The following is a 4,040-nucleotide window of genomic DNA, read 5'->3' as shown; positions in this document are numbered from 1 at the left end:
AAATCAGAACAAGAACACAGAAATGACCACTAAAGACGTCAATTTAAGGAAACCTTGAATTATGTTGATACTTGAAGCCTTTACTTTTATTTGGATCTCAAGTTCAGATTTTCTCATAATGTCAAATTACTCTCTTTTTGTTGCAGTAGAGTGCAGTAGAGTGAATTACATTAGTGTGTTATTTTATGTCATCTGTCACTAAGGTTTCTGTAGTGTAGTGGTTATAACGTTTGCCTCACACACGAAAGGTCCCCAGCTCGAAACTGGGCAGAAACATTCATTTGATCAAAGAGAGACATTTAGAGACTTGACAATGAACACAACGCTACAGCATTTCTTTGCTTAAAGGCCCGTTTAACGCCTCTGTCACGGTGCCTGTCAGTTCACCTCCCCCTCCCTCAGCTCCTGCGCCTGCTCTGCTGATTGGAACCAGCTGACCTTCATCTCCTCATCACCCTGCCGGCCTTCTTAAGGGATCTTCTCACCAGAATTCAGCGCCAGTTCGTTATACTCACTCCGGTGCTTATGTCTGGCCTTTTAGTATTTACCTTCCAAGCTAAGTTACTTTACTCACCACTCACCACGGGGCCCTTGGCAACGGCGGCCGTGTCCCCTGGGTGAAGGTTTCCTGGGCCCGGCGGTGCTCTCTCTGCGCGGGGAGGGGGTTCACATTACACCTGAGCCGGGGGTGTCCGTGTCCCTGGGGGGTGGGTTCTGGGGCCTCATTTCTAAAACTTTGTGTAGGATTTGCGTCAGAAGTGGCGTACGGATGAAACATAGGACGTGCGTACGCACAGAAATATTCGGAGTTATAAAACCGTGCGCACGCACATCCTACGCATCTTTCCCTTAATAAATCACAACCGATTCTAAATGCAGCTTTTGAGGCTTCATGACACGCCCATAGTTGCCCATAAATAGTCCGTGAAACGCCCACAAAGGAATATTCATTGATTGCGAAATCATGGCAAACACAGAGAGGAAATGAAAAAAAACGTAACTTCACTCAATGTGAAGTAGAAGTTATGGTTGGCGAGGTGGAAAAGAGGAGAAAAGTGTTGTGTGGAGGGCACAGTGTGGGCATTACTAATGCCAAAAAGCCACGTGAGCGGCAAACGCCGTAATGCTGTAGCCTCACAACCTCGGACCGTGGCCGAAATAAAAAAGAAATGGTCGGACATCAAAGTCGAGGCATAAAAAACGTCTGGCGCTGCATCGCCAGAGTGTCTCTGCCACCGGGGGGGGCACCGGAGCGCCAGCTGCACCGGGTGACACGCCTGGTTCCTCCGAGTGCTCCACTGTAACGCCGGGCCCAAAAGGCCGCAGAGGTCCAAGAGGACGGCTCGAGGAAGTGGGAACCGGCTCATAAGCCACTCGTCCTCGTTTGCCAGCAAGTCTTCTTGCCGTTTAAAGATGCGTTCACTCCGAATTCTTCCATTTGCCACATCCTCTAAGAGCGCAAGATCAGCCATTGTGCGTCATTACGCATTGTGATGGGGCATTTTATTTCCATCCATTTATTTACATCTGACAAGCTACAGATGTCGGTAATAATCCATGTGGAAATGGGAAATTGATCAGCAAATGTAATTTCTTGTTGCTTTCTGAATGGTGGAGACATACGCCATACATTGTTTTATGAAAAATAAAACAAACTAAAGGCATATGCATGAATACCATAATTCTGTAGCTTATGAAGAAATGTTTTACTATGAAAACAACTTTCCCTAGTGGACAATTAATATGTCTGTCCGTCTGTCCGCACGCCCGCACCTATATCTGCTCCGCCAGACGGACACATTGACGAGAATATCAGTTTTGTACATTATTTCGTTCTGTTAACTATATTATTTATGAGGATGAATTGCACAACATGCCAATATTGCAGAACATGTTTCACTTTTCTTTTTGCAAATATGTGTTCATTTGAATTTCTGTTGTAATTTTGGTTTGATTTTTTTGTTTGTTTCACTGCTGATCGATCAAACGGGTGTTGGTGTAGCTGTTAATTGTAAGACTTGCTTTGTGAAGTCTTCATGTTATTTATGAGAGGCAGTATTGTCATTTTCACTTTCACGTGTTTCTTCCATCTGCCGACGGTGTCGCCGTTTCTCATTTCACCCATTTTTGTGCGTACGCCTGGGTCAGAGCGTGAAGGACCACACATTTTCCCGTCAAGTTTGCTTTTTATAAATCTCAACTATTGCGTAGAGAGTGGTGTACGCATTCTTTTGTGCGTACGCAACCTTTATAAATGAGGCCCCTGGTCCTTGCCCCTGAGCGCTGGGCCCTGCCAAATTTCCAACTGTGGCCGAGCCTGGTCGGGCCACAGAGCAAGGCAGGGGCCAGCTGCCTCCCTTCTGGACGGGGGCGGCGGGCCCCTGCTTTGCTCCTCCCTGGACCAACCGTGGGGCGGGTGGGTGGCTGCCTGGAGTGCGGAGCGGGTCTCCCTTGGGGGGTCCTGGCTTGTACCTGGGGTTGGGGCGGGGGGATGACCAGAACTCCTGGGTGGTGATGGGGTGCTCGTCTGGGGCTGTGGGCACCCTTCTCGGGTGGGGGCCTGCGTTGGGCTCTCCCGGCGCGGCGGGGGGGCTGCTCTCCTGGTTGGGCTGGGGCGGCGCTCTCTTTACCCCCGTGCCTCCCTGCTCTCTGGCTCTGGGGGCCTCGCGGCGGTCCTGCTGGCCCTGGCCTGGGTGGCGGATTTGGTCGCCCGGGGGGCGGTTGTTCCCTGCCTGCTGCCATGTGGCGTTGGGGGGTTCCGGCTGCCGCTGCTCCTGCGGCGGGGGTCTTGGTGTGGGGATGGCTGGGCACTCTCCCTCCTTCTTTTCACATTCCACCATCCATTTTAGAAGAACATAAACACTCACCTGAGCACAGGTGTTAGCTCACCTTTGCACTAATAGTTTACGTGATTGAATGAATGAAATATTTCACACTAGTTGGTTTTAAGGCATAAGTATGCGTTCGTGAACACTATCTGTTTTGTGTACATGTTGACATGTGGACATTTTTGCAGCTAGCAGGTGTGTTGATAATATTTCAGTGTGTGTGAACAGGCCCCGCCCTTTTTGTACTACATTTGAACCCTACCGTAACTTGTCTGCTCTATGCTGCTTCATGGTCTTATCCCCCCCCCCCTCCCACTATCACCCCCCCCCCCCTCTAACATCCCTCCCTCTTCTTCCCTTCTTTCCTTTTCCGTCCGGTCCAACACCAAAGATTTACAAACATGATTGAAATTAATAAAGTTTGGCCTCAATTACAAAAGGGGTTTATTCAGACATACCTCTGGTTTGTCTGAAGATTAATAACCCCTCTTGTTAAAGTAAAATATGTCCAACACAAGAGGCCCTCAGTTCTCATCTGCCTGCCCAGCTATTGGACAGGACAAAAAAAAATCCATATGCTTTATAATAAAGCTGCTCAATAGCCCTGACCCTGTTGTTCTGCTACAACAAAGATGATTTTCCTGTTGACGATCCTTTGGCAGCTGTCGCGCTGCATGTCTGCATCTAAAGCACGAAGAGATCATTTCTCATTAAAATGCAGGAAAAAACAGACTTTTTCCTTTAGAAATGCATTTGTAGTTCACTCTCTGTGTTAATACAGAATGATTGAGATACTTGCTGTCACATTTGAATGTTTGTAAGAAGAGTTATTGAAGCAGGAAGTCCATATCTGTGAAGACCTTTCTAACTTTACCAAGTCCTCTAAGTGCTGCACTCTGATTGGTGGACTCTGCCTCCTCTAACCCTCCCTCCCCCCTCAGTTCCATTTTCGGACACAGATCAGTTTTGACACAAGTTTCTCGCAAGGAATGTGTCAGAAGTCAGAGCGCAGTTGTAGCGCACTTGTGATTTGCGCCAGCAGATTGGAGCACACGCAGAAGCACATTTGAGCAGTTGGAATCACAGATTTGAAGTTGGAACTCTAAAGAAACACATGCAAATGGGAATGTGTCAGTTCACAGCAGAAGATTTTTACACACAGATGCAGATTTTTGATGCACAAGTATTCACATTCTATATTACAAGTTCTCA

At 47.9% G+C, this 4,040-nt stretch overlaps 1 non-coding gene across 1 annotated transcript; it reads left to right on the top strand.

Moving 5' to 3' along the window:
• Nucleotides 1-203: 203 nt before the first annotated feature.
• trnav-cac lies at nucleotides 204-276 on the top strand. Its single transcript has one exon. It is a non-coding gene; the product is annotated as a tRNA-Val (tRNA).
• The last annotated feature ends 3,764 nt before the right edge of the window (nucleotides 277-4,040 follow it).

Source organism: Oryzias latipes, chromosome 9 (genome assembly GCF_002234675.1).
Source record: "Oryzias latipes chromosome 9, ASM223467v1".
Classification (NCBI taxonomy): Eukaryota; Metazoa; Chordata; class Actinopteri; order Beloniformes; family Adrianichthyidae; genus Oryzias; species Oryzias latipes.
The sequence above is the reverse complement of the archived record's forward strand: the minus strand, read 5'-3'. Positions and strand labels throughout refer to the sequence as shown.